We start from the raw sequence: 15,795 nt of genomic DNA, 5'->3' as shown, positions 1-15,795 counted from the left end.
AGATCACAAAATGCAGGACAACCACACAATACTGGGAATCATGGCCTGGCCAGGTTGACACACATTTTGGGGGACACTATTCAATCCATAACAATAGAGAAAACACTGTCTTCAATGCCAGATTCAGAGACTTTTATCCATTTGTGAAGGGCAAACACAGAAACTGAACAAAATTCAGACCAGCGAATTATTGCTTGCTCTTGTAACTAATGAATTCTTCTGGTCTCTGTACCTGGAAATGGCCAAAAAGAATTCTGTGAGGATTAATTCAGTTATTGCTAAAACATCTACTGCATTTGCATGTCTACAGGTAAGGAAGAATGCTTGACACTGTCTGTGATTCATTAAGTAACACAGGGACCCTTAGACTATTGTTCTCCTTCTCTGATATGTCACTATCACCTTCTCCCCTTGTTGCTCTCCTGAAAAACCCACACTTGTATATTCTAGGCTTTTATCCAGGATTGAATTTGCAGGAAGTTAAAGATATATCTTTGAAAGATAAAGAAGACTTTGGCCACATTGTCTTTAGACAGTCGAACTTCCCAGCCAACCTCTGTGCAGGATGGGAATTCACAATCCCTCCTACTCAGTACCTCTGAGCAGGACGGGATTTCTGTTTCATTGTCAGGAGAAGGCGGAATTCACCCCTCTTCAGAAAACTTACTTTCCTTTGCCTCAAACTGTCCCTCTCAGGATCTGTCACGGTCACTCTGAGAAATTCACATGGGCAGCCTGTATGGAAGTGCCCATCCTAGAGGCCCTGCCCTCCCTTCCTTGCTCCGTAGGGCTTCCTCTGACACTTGGGGTCGCATCTCCCAGGGAGTACACACCTCTGGCACTTCCAGGGATTCCAGGCCCTGGGATACTGTGGATGGGACTTGGAACTCAATCTGTTTCTTCCCATCCTCACCTTTGGTTATCTGTGTTCTGTCTTCACCAGATTTAGGAGGCCTTGTCTTCTCTTTGCTCGTTTCATCTCAGTCAGGCTTTTCTATTCCAACTCTCTGATCTCAGAACAGATCAGGTTAGACCACAGAAAAGAGAAAGACCAAGCAAACATCACTGATCTGTGCAGAAGCTGCTGGGAAGGGATTCGATTCTCATTGGTTTAGGGTTTTATGCCCACTGCTCACCGGCAGGCAGGTTCCCCCCAGAGTCTGGCTTCTGTCTGCTACCTTGTACTACAAAGAACTCAGTGACCAGCCCACCTTCACAATCACACCTCCCTTAGAGCTATCTTTGCAGAGGCTCTTTCTCAGACTTCCATGTCCCACTGAAATCCTATTTCTCTTTCCTTACAGACATTATGCTCATTCTCAGGGCCCTGAGACCTCATCTGCAGGTAAGTCTTGTCCTCTTCTCTCCTTGGCGGGGGAAGCTTTTGAGTGGGCCTCATGTCTTCGGACAGCTATCCTGGGGCTTCTTCCACCCTGGTGCCGTAGGGCTGCATCTCTCTTTGTACTAGAGGGGGCGTGGAAGGGGCACAAGGCTAAAAGAGGATGGATTTTCCAGGTGAGGTGAGTTTAAGAAGCTTGAATGAACTTCTTCCCTGAAGGGTGCATATTTTGCAGTCCAGACATCCTGCTTCTCTCAGTCTAAGAGTCCTAGCACGTCTTCAGGTGCTTTCTCCTTTGACCCTGAGGCCATGCCTGCAATCTCTGCAGCCAGGCCTCCCACATGTGTAGCAGCACCAGTAGGTGTGGTAGATTCTTCAGCCCCTGTCTCCTCCTCCAGATGCTCCTGGAGGTGCCTGGCTCTTCTTGCCAGGACTCCAGGATGCTGACCAGGGACTCAGTGTTGGTTAAAGGATGTCGGCCAGTGACCACGTGTCCTCATTTCCTTTGAAGGCTTAGGCTAGTTGCCTGGGCAGAAGACAGCCAAGGTCAGCCTGAGCCTAGACACCTAGTGACCTGTGACACTGCAGCGAGTGACAGGTGTTAATTTCCATGCTCAGGTATCCGCAGGTGGCGGATTCAGAGTGGTCGGAGGAGAAGTGTAACTAGAGATCACACACTCATGAGGGCACGGGCCCAAGGTCAGGGAAAATAGCTGAGGTCGTGGAGCTCTAGCGGAGCCAGTCTAGGGCACAGGTCTCCCTCCTGTATGTGGCAAAGAGGCGATCCATGTGCCGCCTTCTGCAGACTCTGGACTTCTGGGGCCCTGGTTGTCCGGATTTCGGCCTTGTCTTCGGAGAAGTGACGTGCATGCAGTGTGCCACCGGGGGCTGTGGCCCAGCAGAAGCAAAATCTTGACAATGGGGGCTTCAGTTGACTTTGCCTGTGCTCTCCTTTGGCTGAGTGACATCGTGTGTTTCCTAGCAGGTGAAGGCATTCGTGGAGAGAGGCGGTTTCCGTGCGTGCAGGCAAAGTGTGTGCTGAGATGAGTCGCTGGAGACTGGGGTGGACTCTTCAGACCCAGGATAGGCCTCTGGCAGGTATATGTCAATGTTTTCTGCCCATGGCACTCACCCGGATATTTGCATACAATGTTATCAGTGGAATTAGTAGTCTCCAGAGAGGCTGCCACATGTCAGCAAGCTTCACCTGGCCAGGTCCGCCCAGGATGTAGCTCCCCAATCAATCACTACTCTCTAGACCTTCCAGATAGACTAGCAGATCTTCTCTGCCCATGGGCAACCAGTAGAGCCAGAGGCCTTCTCTCTTTGCTCTTTCGTCTCTAGGCATTCTATCAGGCATTCCAAGCTGTGAAGTGCCTGGGAGGAGAAGGAAGAGATTTCAGAGAATGAACACATACAGAGAGACAGGCAAGAGACGGTGAGTGGGGATGTCTTGCCTACTGATATCCTCAGGAAAGTGGGAAAATTGGACCCTGGCCTGCTATGACAATGCCCTGAAGCAGTCCGCACCAGGGGCTCCCTTGTGCCTGCATAGCCTTTCCCAGGGTGTGCTCAAATCCTGTGGCCACTAGGTGTCCTGGGTCACAATGGAGGGCCCTGTGTCATCTGCCTGTTGGGCTGGATCTCTGCCATTGGCTGAGTCTTGTCACCAGGCCCATCATAAGCTCTGCCCACTCTTCCTGTGGGGGGACTGTCTCCATGGTGATGGCAAAGAAGCCTGAGTTCCGCCCACCTGGCCTTGACTTCACCTACCTGGCCTGCTGACCCTCACTCAGACCTCTGTGTTGATCAAAATGAATGTCCGCCAGTGGCCAGGTGTCAGCATCTGGGATAAAGGATTGGGGACCTTGCCTGGGGCAGAAGGCAGCCTAGGTCTGTGGGTACCTGGAAGTCTTGTGACTTCTGCCGCTGCTGCCAGTGACAGATGGTGACTCCCACACTCACATATCCCCTGGTGGCAGAAGGATAGTGATGGGCGGAGAAACATGGCTCCGGAGCACACTTTAAATGCGGCACCAGCCAAAGGCCAGGGCAAGGAGTGGACGTCGTGGAGCTTAATTGCAAGCCAGTGAAGGGCCCAAGGATTTCTCCTATATGTGGCAAACAGGTCATCCGTGTCCCCACGTCCATAAACCATTGGACTGCAGTGCCAGACTGCCAGGATTTCGGCCTTGCCATTGGAGCCCGTCCACATACGCTGCGTTGCACCGGAGGCGGGGACATGTAGACAGCAAAAATTTGGAAAATGGCATCATCTCTTCAATTTCCCTAGCATTGGCCTTTTTCAGTGGCATGCTTTGTTTCCTAGTAGGATAAGGCACTGACGGAGAAAGGCAGGAGTATGTGTGTAGGAAAGGTGTGTGCCGAAAGGGTGACGACGTTGAGACCACGTTGGGATCTTTAGTCCCAGGAAAGGCCCCTGGCAGGTGTGGGTCAATGTTCTCTGCTCATCCGAGTTGGCGGGGGAGGTTTTCACCAAACAAAGCAGCAGTGGAATTATTCGTAGCCTGAGAGGTTGCATCTGCCCACAAGCTCCACCTGGCCAGGGTCCGCCCCTACTGTATTGCCCATGTCAATCAACAGAAGCTAAGACCTTCCAGAGAGACTACCTGCTATTGTCTACCCACCGGGAAGCGGTCCAGCCAGAAGCCTCCCCCGTTTCATCTCCAGGCTCTCTGTCAGGCCCCTCATACTTGTGATGTGTCTCAGGGGTAGAAGGAAGAGATTTCTCTGAATGAACACATCCAGAGAGGAGCCATAGATGCTGAGGAAGGGCGCCTTGTCTACTGATATCCTAGCGTAAGTGTAAAAGAGGTACCTGCCTGCTGTCCCAGTGTGTCGAACGTGTCCACATCAGGGGTTGGCTACTGTAAAATTATTCCCTGGTGCCCTCGATTTTGTGGCCAAAGACACGAGGGGCCGTTGTGTGTCCATGGGTACAATGGAGGGCTCTGCGGAACGGGCTGGTTAGGCTGGACTTCTCCTATTGGCTCAGTGTTTGTGACTCGTCCCCGTCAGAAGTTCCGCCCAGCCTTCTGGTGGCTGTCTCCATGAGGATTGGGAAAGAAGCCCTAGGCCCCGCACTCGGCCTTCACCTGGCCTACCTGGCCTCTTTACCCTCATCTAGACCGCTCTGTGCATGAAAGAAAGGATGTCGGCCACTGACCAAGCATCCTCATTTCCTTGGAAGTATTAGGCTCCTTGCGTGGGCAGAAGACAGCCAAGGTCAGCCTGAGCCTAGACACCTAGTGACCTGTGACACTGCAGCCAGCGATAGATGTTGATGTCCACGCTCAGGTATCCGCAGTTGACGGATTCAGAGTGGTCAGAGGAGAAGTGTAACTAGAGATCACACACTCATGAGGGCACGGGCCAAAGGTCAGGGAAAATAGCTGAGGTCGTGGAGCTCTAGCGGAGCCAGTCAAGGGCCCAGGCCTCCCTCCTGTACGTGGCAAAGAGGTGTCACCTTCCGCAGAGTATGCTGCCACCCGCAGACTCTGGACTGCTGGGGCCCTGGATGCCCGGATTTCGGCCTTGTGTTTGGAGAAGTGACGTGCATGCAGTGTGCCACCGGGGGCTGTGGCCCAGCAGAAGCAAAATCTTGAAAATGGGAGCTTCAGTTGACTTTGCGTGTTCTCTCCCTTGGCTGAGTGCCATCCTGTGTTTCCTAGCAGGAGAAGGCATTCGTGGAGAAAGGCAGATTCCATGTGTGCAGGCAAAGTGTGTGCTGACATGATGAGACCCTGGAGACCAGGGTGGACTCTTCAGACCCAGGACAGGCCTCTGGCAGGTATGTGTCAATGTTTTCTGCCCGTGGCACTCAACCGGGTATTTGCATACAGTGTCATCAGCAGAATTAGTAGTCTCCGGAGAGGCTACCACATGTCAGCAAGCTTCACCTGGCCAGAGTCCACCCGTGATGTAGCTCCCCAATCAGTCACTACTGTCTAGACCTTCCAGATAGACTAGCAGATCTTCTCTGCCCATGGGCAACCAGTAGAGCCAGAGGCCTTCCCCCTTTGCTCTTTCGTCTCTAGGCTCTCTATCAGGCACTCCAAGCTGTGAAGTGACTCAGGGAGAGAAGGAAGAGATTTCAGAGAATGAACACATACAGAGAGAGAGGCAAGAGATGCTGAGTGGGGATGTCTTGCGTACTGATATCCTCAGGAAAGTGGGAAAATTGGACCCTGGCCTGCTCTGCCAATGCCGTGAAGCAGTCCACTCCAGGGGCTCCCTTGTGCCTGCATAGCCTTTCCCAGGGTGTGCTCAAATCCTGTGGCCACTAGGTGTCCTAGGTCACAATGGAGGACCCTGTGTCATCTGCCTGGCGGACTGGATCTCTGCCATTGGCTGAGTCTTGTCACCAGGCCCATCATAAGCTCTGCCCACTCTTCCGGTGGGGAGACTCTCTCCATGGTGATGGCAAAGAAACCTTAGTCCTGCCCACCTGGCCTTCACTTCACGTACCTGGCCTGCTGACCCTCACTCAGACCTCTGTGTTGATCAAAATGAATTTCCGCCAGTGGCCCGGTGTCAGCGTCTGGTATAAAGGATTCGGGACTGTGCCTGAGGCAGAAGGCAGCCTAGGTCTGCGGGTACCTGGAAGTCTAGTGACTTGTGACGCTGCTGCCAGTGACAAATGGTGACTCCCACACTCACATATCCCCTGGTGGCAGAAGGATAGTGATGGGTGGAGAAACATGGCTCCGGAGCACACGTTCAGTGGGGCACCGGCGAAATGCCAGGGCCAGTAGTGGACGTCGTGGAGCTGTATGGCGAGCCAGTGAAGGGCCTAAGGATTTCTCCGATGAGGCAAAATGCAGATCAAGCCAAGGAACACAAAGATAAAGCAGCTGAAGAAATTAAAAAGGTTACTCAAGAACATAATTAAAAATTTAATAAGCTGTAAGAAACCATAGAGAGACTGCAATCAGAGATTGAGAAGATTAACAATAAAATTACAGTTAGAAAACTCAATAGAAAGTAAGAAGAGCACAATTGAGGAATTGGAAGGCAGAATTACTGAGATTGAAGATCAAATTCTTGGGACTAATATATTTGATGAGAAAGCAGATAAAAGAATTTTAAATGAAGAAATCCAAAGAATCATGTGGGACTTTATCAAGAGAAATAACTATGAGTGATTTCAGTACCAGAACAGGGAGGGCTAACAGAAAATACAAAGGGAACTGTTGAAGATTTGTTGGCAGAAAACTTCCATGATATCATGAAAGATGCTCATCGAATTCCACATAAGGTAGATCTCAAAAGAAAGTGACCGAGACACATAATAATCAAACTTGCCAAAATCAAATATAAAGAGAATTTTAAGAGAGGCTAGGGATAAAGGAAGTCACCAACAAAGGAGAGTAAATAATAAAAAACTTGGACTACTCAGCAGAAATCATGCAGGCAAGAAGGCAAAGGGATGACTTACACAAAATATTGAAGGAAAAAAATTGCCAGCCAGGAATCAAACCATAACCGTGGCCCTCTGGCCCTCTGGCCCTCTGGCCTTAGCCCTCTAACTCTAGGCCCTAAGCCCTGAGCCCCAAAGCCCCTAAGACCCTAAGCCCTTAGGTCCTAACCCCCAAGGCCCTAAACTCTAACCCTAACCCAAACCCTAACGCCTATACCCTAAACTCTACAACCTAAACACCTACACCCCAAAACACTACACATCAAAACCCTACACACTAAACCCTATACTCTAAGCCTCAAACCCTAAACCCAAACCTCAAACCCCAAACCCTAAACCTAACCGTAAACCCTAATACCTAACCCTAACCCCTAACCACCCTAACCCTAATGACCCTAACTCTAACCCTCGAACCCTAACCCTCTAACGCTAACATGAAACCCTAATCCGAAACCTGAACCCTCTAACTCTAACCTCTAGCCCTAACCCTCTAACCCTAGCCCTAATCCTAACCCTAACCTCCAAACCCAACCCCAAACCCTAAACCTCAAATCCCTAGCCCTAAACCTAAGAATGAGCCTAAGCCTAACCCTATCACTTAACTCTAAACCCTAAACCATAACACTTAAAACCCTAACACGCAAAACCCTAACACCCTTAGCCCTAACACATTTAACCCTAACACCCTAAACGCCAAAACCCTAAACACTAACACCCTTAACCCCAACCCCTAACCCCTAAACCCTAAACTTAAACACTAAACCGTCAAACCCTCTAACCCTAATACCCTAAACCCTAACCCCAGCCCCCAGCCTTAAAGCTCACTCTAAGCCTTAAACCTTAAGCCCTAAACCCTAGGCTCTAAGCCCTAAGCCCTAAACTCTAAATCCTAAAACCCTAAACTCTAAGCCCTAAGCCTAACCCTCTAATCCTAAACCCCAAAACCTTACCCCAAACCCCTAAACCTTAAGCCCTAGCCCTAACCCCTAACCCTAATCCTCTAAGCCTAACCCTCTAACCCTAACTCTCTAACCCTAACCACAACACCAACCCCAACCTCTGAACCCTGAAACCCTAACCCCCTAACCCCAAGCTTCTGAACCCTAAGCCTAAACCCTCTAACCCTAAACCCTAACCTTCACCCCCTCACACCCTCACCTTCTCACTCCCTCACTCTATAATCTTCTCACCTCTAACCCCCTCACCCTCTAACCCCTGACCCTCTAACTCCCTCAATCTCTAACCCCCAACCCTCTAGACCCCAACCCTCTAACACCCACCCTCTAACCCCAAACCACATATCCCAAACAAACCCAACACCAACCCCAACCCTAAACCTAACCTCTAACTCCTAAAACCTAACCCAAACCCTAACGACTAAACCCCAAAACCCTAAACCCCAAACTGCAACCCCTAACACCTAACCTGTAACTCCAAACTCTAACTTCAAACCCTAAACCTAACCCTAACACCTAACCCCAACCAAAAAATCCTAACCCTAAACTCTAACCCCAAACCCTAACAACCCTAACCCTAACATCCCTAACCCCAAACCCTAACCGTTTTTGTTAGCAGCCGTAGCACATAACCACTAGCCACCAGGGTTTCCACGAGCAGTCACAGGAATAGACATATGCACATCCGTGTTCACTGCAACATTATTCACAGTAGCAAAAAGATGGGAACAACCTAAGTGCTCGTCCACAGAGGAATGGATAAACAAACTACGGTACATACACACAGTGGAACACTACACGACAATAAAGACCAATGATGAATCTCCGAAACATCTCACACCATGGATGAATCTGGGGCGCATCACACTGACTAAGTCAATCACAAAATGACATATACAGTGAGAGACCACTATCATAAAAACTCATGAAAACATTTACGCACAGAAACAATCCTTGATGTTCACCAGGGAGACGAAGAGTGGGTAGAGAAAAGCCAACTAAACAATAACCAAAAAAACCAAACCCACTGCTGTCGAGTCAATTCCAGCTCATAGCGATCCTACAGGACAGATTAGAACTGCCCCATAGAGTTTCCAAGGAGTGCCTGGTGGATTCGAACTGCAGACCTTTGGTTAGCACCGATGGCTCTTAACCGCTACGCCACCAGGGTTTCCAACCAAACAACAGATCGGTGGTAACTCTGGCGAAGGAAAGACGGTACACAAGACTGGGGAATCAACCTCAGCCTCACTCTAACCCTAACCCTAAACCACTTGTGCCCGAGCCTAGTAACCCCAGCCCTAACCCCAACCCCCAACCACCTAAAACCTATACCCCTAAACCTAACTCCCAAACCTCTAACCCCCAAACCCTAACCCCTAACCCTAATCCTCTAACCCTTCTGCATCTCTGGGCCTCTCGACTCTCCGTCTATTTTCTCCCTCGAAATCGTACTAACACTCAGTGGAATTTTGAAGTTTGAGCTGTGCTTTGCTTCTTGATGTCTCCACCGGTCCCATCAAGGCACTGCATCATTTGCTCTGCTTCACTATTCAGTTCCAAAACCAAGGCTTAGAATCGCCTGACACTGAACTTCAGCGATTCGGTGCAAGGCCGCGAGAGGGCGCGCGCACCGCCGGTTCTGTTCTGCCCACCAGGCCCTCCGAGCACCGGAACCTCCTGGACCTAAGCCGGGACGACCTGGGTACCGCTGCAGTGGCGACAGCAGAAGCTTTTCTTCCCGAGGGACCCAAGGCCCCAGGGCGCTCTCTCAATACTCCCATTAATGCTATGATTATCCTAACCCACTCCTTCTGCGTGACCTAGTGGGTCCTCTACCAGGCCGAGGCTTCAGGACCCGCAGCCCCCCGCCGTGGTCACGTAGAGGAACCTGCAGGGCCGCGCCCTCCCCGCCCAAGCTCTGCCCCTCCATACCCTGATGCCCTGCAGGCCTCTACTAGGTCCCCACCCAGGGGAGAGTTGTCGCCCCGCACAGGTGGGGGGACACGAGGGAACATTCGGAAACCACCCCTAGGCACGAAGCTGACTGCCCGATTGCCGGTATTGAGACCATGTGAGCAGGGCTGCCCCGCCAACTGGAGCCTGCAGGACATCACTCACGTTTGTCAGCTTCTCACCGCCCTCTGGGCTTGGGGTCCCAGAGCAGCCAATCCCCCGGGGGGGGGCGGTCCATCCGCAGGGGCTGGAAGATCGGGTTGGTGCCCATGGCCGGAGCGCTTAAAACCCTTAGAAACCCTCATAAACCGTCAGCTCCAGACCTTCAAATGTCAGCCCGAGAGACACCTAATCTCCAACCTAAAAAAAAAAAAAAAAAAACACACCCGTTGCCATCGAGTCAATTCTGACTCATAGTGACGCTATAGGACAGAGTAGAACTGCCCCACAGTTTCCAAGGAGCGCCTGGTGGATTCAAACTGCCAACCTGGGTAACCACTACGCCACCAGGGTAACCCACTAAACCTACTGCCACCAGGGTAGAGGCTCCAAATCCCGCCAGTGTGAGGAACCCTCAAATCCCCTCAGCACCAGAGACCCCGTCCACAGTGACCGGTACACAGCGCCGCACAAACGTTTAAGTTAACAAACGACCTGGTTGCTCAGGACCCCTTCCTGCTACCCCCACCCCCGCCACCCAGAGGGGGAGCGGGACCCGGCATCCACACTGTTAACAGACACTGCATCGCTGCTGCTTCCACAAGGAGTAGGATCCCCACGCTGCTCCACAGATTCCCAGGACCCCTTCCTTTCCTGGTGGGGCCGCGCCGACGCCCCAGCCCCAAGAGTAGACCGGCCAGGCGCGGGCGCGGGGTGCCTCAGCCTCCCAGGCACAGCGCCCAAAACAATAAGGGGCAGCATGGCCTTGGGCGGGGGATCCCTCTCTCCCCTGTCCGTGGCACCCTACGGAGTCTGGTGGGGGTGGGAGGAGGAATGGGGGCGAGTGCCCCGCCCTCAGTCTGGAATCTCACCCTCCCGGACGAACTCTAGGCCTTGGTTTCCCCTCTGGCAGAGGGAGCAGGTGGGGGGCGGGGTGGGCAGGCCCCCATCCCCCAGCTTGGCCCGCAAACCCGCCCCGGGCAGAGTAGGGACCTGGGCGCAGCCCTGGACACGGCCTTTCTCCCCAAGCCCTTCAAGCCCCCAGGCCCGAGGGCACTCCGCAGCTGGATCCCGTGGCTGGACCCCCCTCCCCCGCTGCAAAGCCATGGGGATGCAAATTTCCCGGACCAGCTGAGTCTCCCGGGCCAGAGGCTCCCTCTCGCAGCCCGTAGAGTGGCTGCATCCGCCCGCCCCCACGCAGCGTCCGCCCCCGAGGATCACTCGGGATGGGGTAAGCTGGAGGGGGCGACGCGAGCTGCTAACCCAACGTCCGGACTCTCCAACCTCTGGAGCCCACGGGATGCTGGGACTGGGACCCGCACTCCTGGTGCCTTCCCTCCACACCTTCGAGGGGCCAGGCTTGTTCAGTCTGGGAGCTGGTCCCTCCACCCAGCTGCCGGAGTTTCATACCTTTCAGAGAACACGGCAGGGAAAGCAGCACGAACAGCATCCTCTCTAAGGCGCGCCATCCGGCCCGGACCCCTCACCACCCGTCCCAGCGCTTCCGGGAGTAACTGGCTAGATGGCGTGGAACATGGCTGCTGGCCCGGCCCAGCGGCCCGGGTGTGGGGCGGGCGTGGGGGGGGTTGGGCCTCCAGAGGGAAGGGTGGGGTCTAGAAGCAAGGAGAATGCCAAGGTGTGCGGGGTGAGGAGACGGGAGACGTCAGGAGAGGGCCCTCTCGCGTGCAGAGTTAAGTATTGGAGGTGCAACGGTTAAGTGCTTGGCTAACTGAAAGGTGGGCCGTTGGAACCCACCAGCTCAAGGGTTGAAAAGATCTGGAGATGGGCTCCCGTAAAGATTCTAACCAAACAAAATCCAAACCAGTTGCTGTTGAATCAATTCCGACTCATAGTGACCCTATAGGGCAGAGCAGAACTGCCCCATAGGGTTTCTAAGACTATAAGTCTTTACAGAAGCAGACTGCCATGTCTTTCTGCAAAGAACCAACTGGTAGATTCGAACTGTCCACCCTTTGGTTAGTGGCCAAGCTCTTAACCACGGGGCCACCAGGGCTGTGCCATAAAGACTGCAACCTAGGAAACCTTGTGAGGCAGTTCTAAGTTGTCATACAGGGTTGATATGAGTCAGAATCTCTTGATGGCACACAACCATGATTGTACTAAGAAAAATTCCTCCAAGCAGCTGTCTACATGACCCCTGAAGCACACATGCATGCACGCTATCAAAGCAGTGCGGCCAAAGACAGGAAATTGGAAAAGAGACATTATAGAGTGGGCAGTGAAAAGGGATTTCTGAGGGACATGCAGCTCAAGCAGAGGAGGTAGCATACAACTAAATGCCCTTCTCCTTCTATTGTTCAATGGTCTTGAGAAAGAATGTGTCCCAGGAATTAACTGTAGCCCAGGATAACTTGAAGACAGCAAATACAGAGGACCAGTCAGGATGCTTCTGCAGTGGTCAGGGTGAGGAGTGATGGTGGTAGTGCAGGTGGGAACAGTGGGCAGGCTTGAGGTGTACTTTGGAGCTTGAGCTGCCAAGAATTGCTGGTGGATCAGATGTATGGGATGAGGGGAACGGAGAATCAAAGGTGACTTCTAGAATTCAGGCTACCATGAGCGCATGGTCACCAGAGCTATTCTCTACCATGTGGAAAACCATGGAGGAACAAACTTGAGAAAATGACCAAACGATTTTTTCTGGACATGTTAGATTTGGATGTCTGAGGTCATCCAAGTGTGAAGAACAGTTCCCAGCTGTGGATACCACTCAGAGGTAGAGTAGTTTTCTGGGTTCTAAGAATTTGGAGATCATCAGCCTATAGCTGATTTGAAAGCCACTGGTGGTGCGATGATTATGCATTTGGGTGCTACCAAAAGGTCTGCAGTTTGAATCTACCAGTCACTCCTTGGAAACCCTGTGGGGAAGCTCTACTCTGTCCTATAGGGTCCCTATGAGTCAGAATCCACTCGACAGCGACTTTTTTGTTTTGTTTTAATACTAAGCTCAGAAAAGTTGTGTGTCAGGGTTGTATTTTTTCACAATACTTATTCAAGCAGTTCGAATCTACCAGCCACTCCTTGGAAACCCTATGGGTCAATTCTACTCTGTCCTTTAGGGTTGCTATGAGATAGAATCGACTCAACAGCAATGAACTTAGTCTTAGAGGAGCCCTTTGTCTGTCAAAGCTGAGAGTTTTACTTCATACTTTTTAAAACTGCCATGTCTCATGTTACGTGGCTACCCTTACAGGAGCATTTTTGGTGCTAACTTGACTTGTTCTTGGTGAAGGGCTCTGTATTCATTTTCTAGGGCTGCCATAGTAAATTACCAAAAACTCAGTGTCTTTAAAAAAACATATAATCCAAACAGTCCAAAAAGCTGGATTATATGAAGAAGAAGGGGCCTCAGGATTGGAGGAAGACTCATTAACAGCCTAGACATGCAGATGACACAACCTTGCTTACTGAAAGTGAAGACGACTTGAAGCACTTACTGATGAGGATCAAAGACTTCAGCCTTCAGTATGGATTACACTTCAACATAAAGAAAACAAAAATCCTCACAACTGGAACAATAAAAAAATCACAGTAAACAGACAAAATACTGAAGTCGTCAAGGATTTCATTTTACTTGGATCCACAATCAACACCCATGGAAGCAGCCGTCAAGAAATCAAACGACATATTTTATTGGGCAAATCTGCTACAAAAGACCTCTTTAAAGTGTTAAAAATCGAAGATGTCACTTTGAGGACTAAGGTGTGCCTGAACCAAGCCATGATATTTTCAATCACCTCATGTGCAGCTAAAGCTGGACAATGAATAAGGAAGGCAAAAGAACAGAAACTTGAATTATGTTGTTGGTGAAGAATAATGAATATACCATGGACTGCTAGAAGAATGAACACACCTGTCTTGGAAGAAGTACAGCCAGAATGCTCCTTAGAAAGGTGGGTGGCAAGACTTGGTCTCACGTCCTCTGGACATATTATCAGGAGGAATCAGTCCCTGGAAAAAGACATTGTGCTTGGTAAAGTAGACGGTCAGTGAAAAAGACAAAGATCCTCAATGAGACAGATTGAGACGGTGGCTGCAACAGTGGGCTCAAACATCGCAATGAGAAAGGCCCAGGGCTGGGCACTGTTCCGTTCTGTTGTACACAGGGTCGCTATGAGTTGGAACTGACCCAACAGCACCTAACAACAACATCATAAACTCACTAGATCTCCTGGGGATAGAATGTCATATTCAGTGTAGAATAGATAGAGTTTCTTTGTTTGTTTGTTTACCATATTTACTATCACTTACATTTGATAACTTCCACATTCTGTTGGATCGCTTTTCTTTGGAATGGATACAAACATGCATCTCTTGCAGTCTGTTGGCCAGGTAGCTAGCTTCCAAATTTCTTTGCATAGTGGAGTGGGCATGAACAGTGCTGCATCTGTTCGTTGAACCAACTCAGTGGGTATTCTGTCAGCTCCTGGAGCCTTGTTTTTCACCAGTGCCTTCAGTGTAGCTTGGACTTCTTGCTTCACTACTACCAGTTCTTGATCATATGCCACCTCATGAAATGACTGAAAGTTGACCATTTCTTTTGGTACTGTGACTCTGTGTATTCTTTCCATCTTTTGTGTGTGTGCTTTAAGTGAAACTTTACAAATCAAGTCAGTCTCTCATACAAAAATTAGTATACAGCTTGCTATGTACTCCTAGTTCCTCTCCCACTAATGAGACAGCACACTCCTTCTCTCAGCCCTGTATTCCCCATGTCCATTCAGCCACTTTCTGTCCCCCTCTGCCTTCTCATCTCCCCTCCAAACGGGAGCTGCCCACATAGTCTCATGTGTCCACTTGAGACCAGAAGGTCACTCCTCACCACTATCATTTTCCATGCTATAATCCAGTCCAATCCCTGTCTGAAGAGTTGGCTTTGGGAATAGTTCCAGTCTTGGGCCAACAGAAGGTCTGGGGATCGTGACCTCTAGGGTTCCTCTAGTCTCAGTCAGATCATTAAGTCTGATTTTTTTATGGGACTTTGAGGTCTGCATCTCACTGCTCTCGTGCTCCGTCAGGGATACTCTGTTTCGTTCCCTGTCGTAGCAGTCTTCAGTTGTAGACGGGCACCATCTAGTTCTTCTGGTCTCAGGCTGATGTAGTCTTGGATTTACGTGGCCATTTCTGTCTTTTGGACTCATAATTACCTTGTATCTTTGGTGTTCTTCATTCTCCTTTGCTCCAGGTGGGTTGAGACCAATTGATGCATCTTAGATGGCCGCTTGATAGTGTTTTTAAGACTGCAGACGCCACTCACCAAGTGGGATGCAGAATGTTTTCTTAATAGATTTTATTATGCCAATTGACCTAGATGTCCCCTGAAAACATGGTCCCCCTACTGCTGCCCCTGCTACTCTGGCCTTTGGAGCTTTTGGTTTATTCAGGAAACTGCTTTTGGTTTAGTCCAGTTATGCTGACCTCTCCTTTATTGTATGATGTCTTTCCCTTCACCTAAAATAGTTCTTGTCTACTATCTCATTTGCGAATATCCTTCTCCCTCCCTTTCTCCCCACCCTCATAACCATCAAAGAATATTTTCTTCTCTGTTTAAACTATTTCTTGAGTTCTTATAATAGTGGTCTCATACAATATTCGTCCTTTTGCAACTGACTAATTTCACTCAGCATAATGCCCTCCAGATTCCTCCAAGCTATGAAATATTTCACGGATTCATCATTGTTCTTGATCTATGTGAAGTATTCTATCGTGTGAATGTACCACAATTTATTTATCCATTCATCTGTTGGTGGGCACCTTGGTTACTTCCATCTTTCTCCTATTGTAAACAGTGCTGCAATGAACATGGTTGTGCATATATCTGTTCATATAAAGGCTCTTATTTCTCTAAGATATATTCCAAGGAGTGGGATTGCCATATGCTATGGTAGTTCTATTTCTAGCTTTTTAAGGAAGTGCCAGATTGATTT

The 15,795-nt window shown here is 50.1% G+C and overlaps 1 long non-coding RNA gene across 5 annotated transcripts in view; it reads left to right on the top strand.

Annotated features, from left to right (window-relative positions):
- The window catches only part of LOC135229180 (uncharacterized), a 192,229-nt gene extending 186,403 nt beyond the window's left edge, over positions 1-5,826 (top strand). For 3 of the 5 annotated variants that reach the window (XR_010319947.1, XR_010319945.1, XR_010319944.1), the window contains 2 exons: positions 1,305-1,345; positions 2,322-5,826. This is a non-coding gene — a long non-coding RNA (uncharacterized LOC135229180). The remainder of the gene's footprint in view (positions 1-1,304; positions 1,346-2,321) is intronic. The other 2 variants (XR_010319946.1, XR_010319948.1) reach the window with 2 other exon arrangements.
- Positions 5,827-15,795: the final 9,969 nt, after the last annotated feature.

This window comes from Loxodonta africana, unplaced genomic scaffold, assembly GCF_030014295.1.
Source record: "Loxodonta africana isolate mLoxAfr1 unplaced genomic scaffold, mLoxAfr1.hap2 scaffold_119, whole genome shotgun sequence".
NCBI lineage: Eukaryota > Metazoa > Chordata > Mammalia > Proboscidea > Elephantidae > Loxodonta > Loxodonta africana.
The sequence above is the reverse complement of the archived record's forward strand: the minus strand, read 5'-3'. Positions and strand labels throughout refer to the sequence as shown.